Genomic DNA, 13,634 nt, shown 5'->3' with positions numbered 1-13,634 from the left:
AAAACGGCGATCGATTGAATCAAATAAAGGAGCTTTCCACATGAAGTATCTTATACTTCATGAATGAAAGTGCCCTTTATTTGTTTCAATAGTAAATCATAGCGTTTGTAAAACGCTAGGATTTTCGTTCACTTTAAGTAACATTTATAAATAACAGAAAATGTTATAATATTAAAAACAATTACACTGCCTCCACCAGGCTACTTTATAATGCCACCCAGCATATAAGATTATAAAGAGGTTCCCACACACACATATTCCCTCCCCATTATGCTATATACAGGTATATAATAGTATAGAGAGTTTCCCTCTTTTCTGCACACACAGACCCCACTCCAGTACAATATATACAGATATATAGCAGTGGTCGACAAATTGTTTTAAAATTTAGGAACCAGTAAGAATATTTAGGAGCCAGACAGTGGTAATTGTATATAGAAATATGGAAAATAACCCAAAAAGTTAGGAACCAGAGTTAAAATTCTAGGAGCCAGTGGCTACCTGGGTTTGTCGAGAGGTTTCCTCTGCCCCACACACATCCGCTCCCCAGTATGTTATATACAGGTATATAACATTATAAATAAGTTCCCTCTGCCTCTATAAATCATAATTATAGAGAGGTTACATATGCCTCACAAAAAACATCACCAACCCCAGTACATTACAGCTATATACTAGTTACCTCTGTCCCACACACATCCCCCTCCCTAGTATGTTATATACAGGTACAGAACATTCTAAACTAGATTCCCTCTGCCTCATACGCACAGACGCCTCCCCAGTACCTTATATACAACTATAGGTAACATCTTGAGTTTTTGTAGCATTTAAACCATCAATTTATTTAGTAAAATAATACTGCATGGCTGAAAAAAAATATTTAGAAAGCTAAACTCAGATTTTAACAAAGATAGCTAATATTATATAGAGGTTCCTTCTACTTTACACACACACACATCCGCCACCCCAGTACCTCAAATACAGATATATGTTATCGAGAGGTTCCTTCTACCTACCTCACCCATACACAACCCCTCCTAAGTACCTTATATACAGATACTGTATATGATATTATAGGCACGGCCAGGGACAGGTTCTGTCTCACACACAGCTCCCTCCTTAGTACCTTAGATACAGATAATATTATAGCCAGACTCGCACTGTCTTACACACAGCTCCCTTCCCATTAACTTACATAGAGATAGTTAATGAGAAGTTCGCTGTGACACACATCTCCCCAGTATTTAGAAATTTACTTACAAGAAACCACCGTATTGAGAGCTGAGACGATAGCAGCTTGTTCCGTAAAACAGTAACTACATGAGTGCAGCCGCAGCGATCAAACAGCTACAACAATAACCAGTGCACTGTTTTCCCGCCCAACTACTTCCGGTAGTTCTAGTTACTGTATGGTCACAGTAGCCATGTGACTTGTGATGTCACATGTCCTTCTGCTGGAAGGGATCTAGCTGCTACATTATCTGCTAACAACACCTCAGATTCACAAAGGTAAACATAAACAAAAACACCGCTGTATAGCGTTATATACCCGCATATGATGTACTAAAGAAAGTGTGTGTGAGTGTGTCTATGGTGCAGCCTCTACCGTGGAGACAGATGTTTGTGTATATGTGTAAGATAGAGGGAGCCTCTCTCTAGTAGTATATATCTTTGTATAATGTACAGGGTAGGGGGCTGTGTTGTAAGGCAGAGTGAACCTCTCTATATATCTATGTATAAGGTACAGGGAGAGATCTTATTGTGTATATGTGAGGTAGAGGGAGCCTCTCTGTACCTGTATATATCTTTGTATAATGTACAGGGTAGGGGGCTGTGTTGTAAGGCAGAGTGAACCTCTCTATATATCTATGTATAAGGTACAGGGAGATATCTGATTGTGTATATGTGAGGTAGAAGGAGCCTCTCTGTAGTAGTATATATCTTTGTATAATGTACAGGGTAGGAGGCTTTGTGTAAGGCAGAGTGAACTTCTCTATATATCTATGTATAAGGTACAGGGAGAGATCTGATTGTGTATATGTGAGGTAGAGGAAACCTCTCTGTAGGAGTGTATATATATATATATTTGTATAATGTTCAGGGTAGTGGGCTGTGTGTAAGGCAGAGTGATCCTCTCTATATATGTTACATTGTATAAGGTACTGGGAGAGATCTGATTGTGTAAATGTGAGGTATAGGGAACCTCTCTGTAGTAGTATATATCTTTGTATAAGGTACAGGGTAGGGGGCTGTGTGTAAGGCAGAGTAAATCTCTCAATATATCTATGTATAGGGTACTGGGGTAATCTCTTATTTTAGCGTATTTAATTCTCCATGGGACAAACAAGCGTATTAAATTCCCAGCCACTGTTGAAGTTTTCTATACAATGTTTCTTAATACAATGTTGCATTTTGAAGAAACTGCACAGACAACTTTTAAAATTAAAACTGCATTGTCCTTAGGGCACATATTGACATAATAAATGAAATCTCTTTTCCTATTAACCCTTGCAATGCCATCAGTTATTAACCCCGTTTTCCTATTAACCCTTGCAATACTAATATTAGTCTCCCCATAAATATATTAACCTCTCTTTCATCCCTTACCCCTCACTATAACTTTGTACCATACATTAAAGTGAATGTAAATTTTGATGCTAAAGTGCCCGGTTTTTAAAACATTGATTAAAAACAGGGGCACTTTAATTCATCAAAATTTACATTTCACTCCTGTTGTGACAAAAAACTTACCTTTTAAACTTCACAGCAGCTCCAGCCTCCTCCGGGCTCACAGGCCATTTCTGATGTCAGAAATGATTGATAGGTCATCCTCCAATCACAGCTTCCCCCCCGGGGGATTCAGTGTCTGATTCACTGCTGTGATTGGAGGAAGCTGGATGCCTCATTTTAGACCCAGGAAGAGGCTTTGAAACGGGTGGAGGAAGCTGGAGCTGCTGTGAAGATTTAAAGGTAAGTTGTTTTTTTTTTCACAACAGGAGTGAAATGAAAATTTTGATGAATTAAAGTGCCCCTGTTTTTAATCGAAGTTTTAAAAACCGGGCACTTTAGCATCAAAATTTACATTCACTTTAACCATTTCTTTACAGCTAATTACTAATCATATTTCTCAGTTCTCGTCTCTAATTGAATCCTATTCTGTGCAGTCACCCTTTATGCACCTCATACTGCAGTCCCCACATTAACCCTTTCAATTTAAAAATGTGTCTCCAACTCCCTCCCCATTCGTACCTATCATAAAACAAAGTATATCCTTCATCCTTCTGCTCAGATTCAGCTTGTCCTCAGACATGTAACTCACTTTCCACCTTTAACCCTGTAAACATTAGAATCAATGGAATATATACCTAGCGCCTGTGTAATCCTATATGCTCCGGCTGTCTTGACCTCTAGCTGTCAATAAGGAACTCTAAGAATATATGTGTCACGCCGTTCTAGCCGTTGCTAGGGCGCAGCTTCTCCTTCTCTGCTTGTTGTCAGGGGCAGTGTCGGCTCTGGATGCGTGTGGCGCTGATGTCATCGCCGCACGCTCCAGATGCTGGGCGGATCTCTGAGGCGCGAATCTGCACCTATTTAAATCTGGGAGGAACGATCTGTCACTGCCCAAGTATAGGTGTTACTCTGTGTGCTCCTGGATGTGACAGATCATTCCATATATAGCTAATACCATTGTTGCTGAACCTGCCTGTTTACTGACTACTCTACCTGCCTTAACCCTTACTCTGCTGGACTGATCTTTGTTGCTGAACCTGCCTGTTTGCTGACTATTCTGCCTGTTTAACCCCTGAATTACTGGATTGATTTACTGCTGCTGAACTCTGCCTGTCTGACTACTCTGCTCATTAACCCCTGTTGTTCTGGATTGCCTCTTTGTTGCCAAACCCTGCCTGCCTGACCATTCTAGTGGTGTGCCCTTGGAATGCTTTACTGTTGCCAAACCCTGCCTGCCTGACCATTCTAGTGGTGTGTCCTTGGACTGCTCTGCCGTTGCCGCTGGTGACTGTCCTGCCTATGTTGAGTGCCTCTCTCCTCATCTTACTAACTTTCTCTGCTCTGGGATATTCCCTATCATTCCGGCTCGACACCGGGATAACAAGAATACTGGCAGAGTTCGGTCTGATAGAGGAGTATCCCACGAGCATTACAATATGGATGTAGCCTGAGCGCCTCAACTAGAAGTGGGCTAGGATGTGAATAGGTAGTACATGTGTATTTATTAATGACAATAAATGTTGACAGTTAAAACAATTAAAACAATAATTAAAACAAAAGGTTAAAACAATAAATAATATGCAATATGCAAAGGTACCTATGTGGGATATTCAAATAGTACATTAACATGGATCCATGTTTATCAACATACAAAAAGACTGGTATAATATGACAGTAGACAATCTTGATAATAATATGCAAATAAAAGCTATATATACCAGGTTAAAGCAAATATATAAAAAAACAGGTGGCAGATGCTGGAGGGAATGTGGGGAACAAGCTGATCTTCTGCATATATGGTGGGGGTGTGACAGAATTACCCCTTTCTGGGAGGAGGTCTTGACTTTTTTGAGGCAGACTTTTTCAGTAACTCTACCTGTAAAACCAGATATATTATTGTTCCATTCATTGCCCGGGGTGGAGGACACCGCCACTCAGTTACTCCTAACTATCTTTCTGAATTGTGCTAAGGCCCTAATCCCCCAGATGTGGAAATCGACCTCAATACCAACACTGAAACAATGGAAAAATAAGGTCACACACACTTTAAATTTAGATAAAAGACATTATTGGGAGTCTGGAAAAGCAGTGACACACGAGCTAATGATGATCAGATGGAGGGAAGCTTTGGGTGAGAATAGCAGTGTGTAGGCTTAAACTATATCGGGGGTGGTAGGGTCTGCCCCTTAGCCTGAGCCGGGATGTCTCGCCTACCTTCCTCTCTCGTGTCAACTTCTTCCCCTTTTTAATGCGCTTAAACCTTTAAGCTATTACTTTTATTTATTTATATTACATTGGGGTTTTTTTTCTCCCCCTCTTCCCTCCCTTTCTCTTCTTTCACTCCATTTCCCTCCTACCCCTTAAATATTTAATTGAGTAACATATTACCACGAATGGCCCAAATACATACTGTATAATAATACCCGAATTAATAAGTTATTGGCGTCTCTTTATATTTTTGAGTAATGTAATTGTTCTTGTTATTGTTTGTAGTGATGATTGTCTATTGTTCTAGATAATTGTGTTAATAGAAAAAATGAAAAGAAAACAATGGAGCGCAATAATGGACTTTTGATGCAGCCATCATGGGCATATTTGAAAACTGAAACTTAGATATGATTTTATTATGCAAACCTCTTATGTCCTAGTTGTGTTGTATCCTTTTATCTGAATATACTTCAATAAAGCTCTTTTTTAAAAAAAAAAAAAAAAAAAGCTATATATACACTATATATTCCACATAGGTACCTTTTGAATATTGCATATTATTTATTGTTTTAAACTTTTGTTTTAATTATTGTTTTAACTGTCAACATTTATTGTCATTAATAAATACACGTGTACTACCTATTCGCATCCTAGCCCACTTCTAGTTGAGACGCTCAGGCTACATCCATATAAACATTAAAATCACCCTTGCCATATAACCATTTACCTTACAATCTCTAACCTGTTTTAACCCTATCCTGTATAGCCAGTCGATTCACATGTGCATTTTGTCGTTATTTGGTTTTTCAGAACTGAATCACATAAAACTGTTAATTTGTTTTAGTTCCTCTGAGTCAAATTAATTAAATGTTCCAATTCCAAAGCGTACAAACAACGAAAAATTGTGCATGTGCCTTGTCACATTGGACGTATGGAAAGGGGTAAATTTGGAACTACAGAATGTAGAGGAAGCTGAGTGATTCGCTGAAAACGATGAGGTTCATAACAGGATGGAGTTATGTACAAGGGAGTCGATGTTGGGAAAGGGTAATTGGCAGCATGGTAACAGTACTGAGATAGACAAGGACACACTGGAGTGATTTCTGACTAGGTGGAGGCACTCTAAGTACTAATGAGTTTACCCGTCAATCCTATTTTAGCGTAATTAATTATTGTAGGTAAAAATAGACTTAAAGGGACAGTAAAGTCATAATTAGACATTCATGATTTAGTCTGAGCATACAATTTTAAACAACTTTCCAATTTACTCCTATTGTTTAATTGTCTTCTTTTTCTTGTTATCCTTTGCTGAAAGGTTTATCTAGGAAAGCTCAGGAGCAGCAAAAAACCTAGGTTCTAGCTGCTGATTGGTGGCTGCAGATATATACCGATTGTCATTGGCTCACCCATGTGTTCAGTTAGAAACCAGTAGTGCATTGCTGCTCCTTCAATAAATGATACCAAGAGAATGAATGAAATTTGATAATAGAAGTAAACCGGAAAGTTGTTTAACATTTTATGTTCTACCTAAATCATAAAAGAAAAATTTTTCATGTCCCTTTAAGTGAGTAAACAGGCACACCTGAGAGGGTCTTAGACACTTTACAGTGGACCAGAGCTCACTGGAGTGAGTTTTGTCTGAGTGGAGGCACACTAGGTACAACTGAGTTTATCATTTATTCATATGGAGTATTTTTGAGTATTTAATTATTGGAGGTAAGTGAGATTTAAGTGAAGAAACATAGGCACACCTGAGCAGATCTCAGACACTGTAAGGAGGGACACAGGCACACTGGAGTGAGTATTCACTGGGTGTGGGCACTTCAAGTACTACTGAGTTTACCATTCATTCCTATGTAGTATTTTAGCGTATTAAATTATTGTAGGTCAGTGATATTTAAGTGAAGAAACATAGGCACACCTGAGAGGGTCTCAGGCACTTTACAGTGGGACAAGAGCTCACTGGAGTTAGCTTTGTGTGGGTGGAGGCACTCTAGGTACAACTGAGTTTACCCTTCAATCCCCTCAAGCATTTTAGCATATTTAATTATCATAGGTCAGTTAGAATTAAGTGAGCAAGCATAGGCACACCTGAGAGGGTCTCAGACACTGCATGGCGGGACACGGGCACACTGGAGTGAATTCTGACTGGGTAGAGGCACTCCAGGCACAACTGCATTTATTATTCAATCCTATGAAGTATTTTAGCATATTTAATTATTGTAGGTCAGTGAGACTTAAGTGAGGAAATCTAGGCAAACTAGGAGGGTCTCATACACTGTATGGAGGGACACGGGCACACTGGAGTGAATTCTGTCTGGGTGGAGGCACTTCTGGCACAGATGAGTTTACAATTCAATCATATTATTAAGTAATTTAGCGTATTTAATTGTTTTAGGTAAGTAAGACTTAAGTGAGGAAACCTAGGCAAACCAGGAGGTTCTTAGACACTGTACAGTGGGACACAGGCACAGTGTAGTGAATTCTGAAGTATTTTAGTGTATTTAATTATTGTAGGTCAGTAAGACTTAAAGGGACAGTCTAGGCCAAAATAAACTTTCATGATTCAGATAGAGCATGTAATTTTAAACAATTTTCCAATTTACATTTATCACCAATTCTGCTTTGTTCTCTTGGTATTCTTAGCTTAACCTAGGAGGTTCATATGCTAATTTCTTAGACCTTGAAGACCACCTCTTTTCAGAATGCATTTTAACAGTTTTTCACCACTAGAGGGTGTTAGTTCACGTATTTCAGATAGATAACACTGTGCTCGTGCACGTGAAGTTATTTGGGAGCAGGCACTGATTGGCTAGACTGCAAGTCTGTCAAAAGAACTGAACTAAAGGGGCAGTTTGCAGAGGCTTAGATACAAGATAATCACAGAGGTTAAAAGTATATTATTATTAGGTGGCCAGCAACAAAGTTGCAGGACAACCTATTGTTATTGTTCGGATTATTATTATTATTATTATTATTATTATTCTTTTTATTCCGCCAAACTTTGTATTCAATTGCCCATAACTGCTTAACTGTTTTTGCAAAGCTCTTAAAATCAGGTATTCTGGTACAGCCTATTGCTGTGCTACATCTCATGCAAAATTGAACTCATAGGTCACATGCTCTGGCAGCCATATTGCTTTTTGTGACAAATTTCGACAAACGCTTAAAAATCTTTAGCTCTGGAACTGCTTATGTTACAACTTTGAAACTCGCTCTGCTTAGTGCTACTATGACCTGAAATTGCTATTGCTCAAGAGAAGTGCCTAGGTCACATGATGTGGCAGCCATCTTGCATTTTGCGAAAATATTCAAACATCTTCTTCTCCTAAACCGCTTAGTGCAATGACGCGCAATTTTGCACATATGCTCCTTGCAAGGTCCTCTACCAAGTTTGTTCAAACTGCGATTTTTCCATTATCAACATGGCTGCTGTGAGACATTAACCTTTTTATCGCCATTTAATTGCGTAATTTTGCACTTTATACATTAGTTTTACAATATTTAACAATATTACAGTGTAATAGACACATGATTACACATAGTCATAACCCTTAAAGACAATATTGCAGTTAAAATTCGCATTGCGCAATCGCCTTCGTGAAATAAAACATTTGCAAATTTTCATGAAACTTCTGCAAATTGTAGAGGTCTATAGTGAGCATTAGTATGTGCAATTTGAAAGCCATACATTGCATAGCTTGGCAGCCATTTTGTTTCGTATGCGCCATTTTTAAAAACTATAAAAATCTTCTTCTCCGAAACCGCTTATGGGACAGACTTGAAATTTTGTTTATAGAGTTATCTTATGACTAACATTCAGATTTGTTCAAGAGAAGTTGATACGTCATGTGGTTTGGCAGCCATTTTGAATTGTTCAAAATTGCTTAACGATATATTTAAATTCATAATAAAACAAAAACCGTTTTACAAAAATGCTTTAATTTTGCCATGTTTATTGACATCTATAGTGAGCACTATTGTGCGTAATATGGAGGCTGTATATCTTACGATCGGGCAGCCATCTTGGTTTACGCGAAAATTTCGAAAGTCTATTTTCTCTGCAACCGCTTATGTAAGAACTGTGAAATTTGCTGTATAGTCTTATATTGTTACCTAGATTCACAATTGCTCAGTAGGAGAGAATCAGTCACATGATGCGGCAGCAATATCGGTTTTATGTTTTTCGTAATTATTTGTAATTCAATACTTCCTCTTTTGAGTCAATTGCTCACAAAACACAAATTACTTATGCTGAACTCTTGAAATCAGGTATGCTGGTACAGCCTATTGCAATGCTACATATCATGCAATATTTGAACTCATAGGTCATAAGGTTACGCAGCCATTTTGTTTTTTGCGACACATTTCGAGAACTGCTTAATAATCTTTAGCTCTGGAACTGCTTATGTTGCAACTTTGAAACTTGCTGTGCTTAGTGATGCTATGACCTAGATTTTCCATTGCTCCACAGAAGTGATTTAGTCACATGATGTAGCAACCATCTTCCATTTTGCGAAAATATTTAAACATCTTCTTCTCTTAAACCGCTTAGTGCAATAAAGCGCAATTTTGCACGTATGCTCGTTTCAAGGTCCTCTACCAACATTGTTAAACTTGCGATTTTTCCATAATCAACATGACTGCTGTGAGACATTAACCTTTCTATCGCCATTTAATTGCGTAATTTTGCACTTTATACATTAGTTTTACAATATTTAACAATATTACAGTGTAATAGACACATGATTACACATAGTCATAACCCTTAAAGACAATATTGCAGTTAAAATTCGCATTGCGCAGTCACCTTCGTGAAATAAAACATTTGCAAATTTTCATGAAACTTCTGCAAATTGTAGAGGTCTATAGTGAGCATTAGTATGTGCAATTTGAAAGCCATACATTGCATAGCTTGGCGGCTAGTTTGTTTCGTATGCGCCATTTTTAAAAACTATAAAAATCTTCTTCTCCGAAACCGCTTATGGGACAGACTTGAAATTTTGTTTATAGAGTTATCTTATGACTAACATTCAGATTTGTTCAAGAGAAGTTGATACGTCATGTGGTTTGACAGCCATTTTGAATTGTTCAAAATTGCTTAACGATATATTTAAATTCATAATAAAACAAAAACCGTTTTACAAAAATGCTTTATTTTTGCCATGTTTATTGACATCTATAGTGAGCACTATTGTGCATAATATAGAGGCTGTATATCTTACGATCGGGCAGCCATCTTGGTTTACGCGAAAATTTCGAAAGTCTATTTTCTCTGCAACCGCTTATGTAAGAACTGTGAAATTTGCTGTACAGTCTTATATTGTAACCTAGAGTCAAAGTTGTTCATGTTGAAGGAATTAGTCACAAGCTGTGGCAGCCATATTGGTTTACGCAAAAATTTTGAAACTGTGTTTTCTTTCCAACCGCTTATGTTAAAACTGTGAAATTTGCTGTATAACCATATATTGTCACCTAGAGTTAAATTTGTTCATGTTGAAAGTATAGGTCATATGGTGTGGCAGCCATTTTAAAAAACGCAAACATTTCGAAAATGTGTTTATTTTCCAAATGCTTATGTTAGAACTGTAAACAGTTGTTATATAGCTTTATTTTGTGACATAACTACTTATATGGCATTGCAAAAATAATGCGCTGGCCACCTCTATTGCTGCTTGCAGCTATATTTATAACTGTGTTGGTTATGCAAAACTGGGGAATGGGTAAAAAAGGGATTATCTATCTTTTAAAGCAATAAAAATTCTGGTGTAAACTGTCCCTTTAAAGGGACAGTCAAGTCCAAAATAAACTTTCCTGATTTAAATAGGGCATGTCATTTTTTAAACAACTTTCCAATTTACTTTTATCACCAATTTTTGCTTTGTTCTCTTGGTATTCTTATTTGAAAGCTAAACCTAGGAGGCTCATATGCTAATTTCTTAGACCTTGAAGACCGCCTCTTATCTGCATGCAACTAGAGGGTGTTCATGTGTGTCATATAGATAACATTGAGCTCATGCACGTGAAGTTACCTTGGAGTAAGCACTGATTGGCTAAAATGTAAGTCTGTCAAAAGACCTGAAAGAAGGGGGAAGTTTGCAGAGGCTTAGATACAAGGTAATCACCCAGGTAAAAAGTGTATTATTATAACAGTATTGGTTATGTAAAACTGGGGAATGGGTAATAAAGGAGTTATCTATCGTTTTAAACAACAACATTTTTGGTGTTGACTGTCTCTTTAAGTGAGGAAACCTAGGCAAGCCAGGAGGACCTTACACAATATATGGCGGGACAAGAGCTCACTGGAGTGAGTTTTGTCTGAGTGGAGGCACTTTAGGTACAACTGAGTTGATCAATTATTCATATTAAGTATTTTAGCGTATTTAATTATTGTAAGTAAGTAAGATTTAAGTAAAGAAACAGGCACAACAGAGAAGGTCTCAGACACACACACAGGTGTGCCTATGTGTCCTCACTGAACTACAATAATTAAATACTCTAAAATACTTAATAGAAATGAATGGTACACTCTTTTGTGCTTGCAGTGCCTCCACCCAGACAGAACTCACTCCAGTGTGCCCATGTCCCTCCATACAGTGTCTGAGATCTTGTCAGGTGTACCTATGTGTCCTAACTTAAGTCTCACTGACCCACAATAATTAAATACTTTAAAAATCTTTATACAAATAAATTAATACTTGATATTCCTGGAGTGCCTCCACCCAGTCAGAATTCACTCCAGTGTGCCCATGTCCCGCCGTACAGTGTTTGAGACCCTCTCAGGTGTGCCTATGTTTCCTCACTTAAGTCTCACTGACCCACAATAATTAAATACTTTATATGAATAAATGAATACTTGATAGTCTGGAGTGCCTCCACCCAGTCAGTATTCACTCTAGTGGGCCCATGTCCCACCGTACAGTGTCTGAGACCCTCCTGGTTTGCCTATGTTTCCTCACTTAAGTCTCACTTACCTAAAAAAAAAATGAAATATGCTAAAATACTTAATAGGATTGAATGCTAAACTCATTTGTGCCAGGAGTGCCTCCACCCAGTCAGAATTCACTCCAGTGTGCCCATGTCCCTATGTACAGTGTCTGAGTCCCTCCTGGTTTGCCTATGTCTCCTCACTTAAGTCTCACTGACTAACAATAATAAATACACTAAAATACTTCATAGGATTGAAGGATAAATACAGTTATGCTTAGAGTGCCCACACCCTGTCAGAATTCACTCCAGTTCGCCCATGTCCCTCCATACAGTGTCTTCGACCTTCTCTGGAGGGACATGGGCATATTGGAGTGAATTCTGACTGGGTGTGGGCATTCTAGACACAACTGCGTTTATCATTCAATCCAATAAAGTATTTTAGTGTATTTAATTATTGTAGGTCAGTGAGACTTAAGTGAAGAAACAGGCACACCAGAGAGGGTGTATGGAGGGACATGGGCTTATACCACAGGTTCCCAAACTGCGTGGTGCGCCTCCTCAGGGGGGGGCGCCAGAGTTCTTAAGGGGAGGTATGGGAACAGGAGCGGGAACGTTTTTTATTCATTTATTTAAATTCATGTGCAAGTTATACAGTGGCAGCCTCTCCAGCAAACAGCGCTGTGACATGAAGACTGAACGTCTTCCAAGTGCAGTGAGGCTCAGTGACCGGCCGTAAGTACAAATGAAAGGACTATGCCTTGCTGCATGTCTTCAGATTTGTGTGATTGAAGAGAAGCAGGGAGCGCGGTCTGTGAGTCGCACAGACAGGGCACATAACGGAGCTTCACTCCAACCACAGGCAGCTGAAAAGATGTAGCAAAACAACACACTGATTTCAGGTCCTTGTGCTTCATATGTACAGTGCTGAAAAACCCTCTTAGCACAGAGGCAAAAATTAGAGAAGGTTAAAAGTATAAAATTAACCCCATAATGCATGTATATCGAGTACTATACAAATTAATGCCTGCACATGTTGTGCCGTTATTACCTGTATAAAAACTGCTTGTATTTGGAGATGTAATTGAGGCAGGGTTTTGCTCCATCTGTATTACAAACTGTTATTTTTTTGAAATTTTTTTTTGGGTGTGTGGCTGCCTATGGGGCTTATTTGTCTATGCATGTAACTGCCTATGGGGGCTTGTGTGTGCATGTGGCTGCCTATGGGGGGGCTTGTGTGTGTTTGTGTGCATGTGGCTGCCTATGGGGGCATGTGTGTGTGCATGTGGCTGCCTATGGGGGCATGTGTGTGTGTATGTGGCTGCCTATGGGGGCATGTGTGTGTGCATGTGGCTGCCTATGGGGGCATGTGTGTGTGCATGTGGCTGCCTATGGGGGCATGTGTGTGTGAATGTGGCTGCCTATGGGGGCTTGTGTTTGCGCATGTGGTTGCCTATGGGGACTTGTGTGTGTGTGTGCGCATGCGGCTGACTATGGGGGCTTGTGTGTGTGAGAGAGCGCATGTGGCTGCCTATGGGGGCTTGTGTGTATGTGCATGTGGTTGCCTATGGGGGCTTGTATAATTGTGTAAGAGCCTTGTGTTGTTGCACTGATCATATTCAATAAATAGGACTGTTCATCCGTGCCCTTTACTACACCCTTTATTCTTGTGTATCTCTGTGAGTGGATGTCTTTGTAATTGCCTTATGAGTGCTTATTAGTGTAATAACTCCTATCGCGGGCGGGGGGGCCTCATCTTGAAAGTTTTG

At 39.0% G+C, this 13,634-nt stretch overlaps 2 protein-coding genes across 3 annotated transcripts in view; one reads left to right on the top strand and one right to left on the bottom strand.

The window, feature by feature from the left end:
- Positions 1–1,391, bottom strand: part of LOC128657314 (uncharacterized) — an 82,762-nt gene extending 81,371 nt beyond the window's left edge. For both annotated transcript variants that reach the window (XM_053711608.1, XM_053711609.1), the window contains exon 1: positions 1,261–1,391. The gene's annotated coding sequence lies outside the window, so the exon portion shown is untranslated. The remainder of the gene's footprint in view (positions 1–1,260) is intronic.
- A 47-nt stretch (positions 1,392–1,438) lies between these two features.
- Positions 1,439–13,634, top strand: part of LOC128657313 (oocyte zinc finger protein XlCOF7.1-like) — a 116,828-nt gene continuing 104,632 nt past the window's right edge. The window contains exon 1 of the mRNA XM_053711607.1: positions 1,439–1,509. The gene's annotated coding sequence lies outside the window, so the exon portion shown is untranslated. The remainder of the gene's footprint in view (positions 1,510–13,634) is intronic.

This window comes from Bombina bombina, chromosome 4, assembly GCF_027579735.1.
Source record: "Bombina bombina isolate aBomBom1 chromosome 4, aBomBom1.pri, whole genome shotgun sequence".
NCBI lineage: Eukaryota > Metazoa > Chordata > Amphibia > Anura > Bombinatoridae > Bombina > Bombina bombina.
The sequence above is the reverse complement of the archived record's forward strand: the minus strand, read 5'-3'. Positions and strand labels throughout refer to the sequence as shown.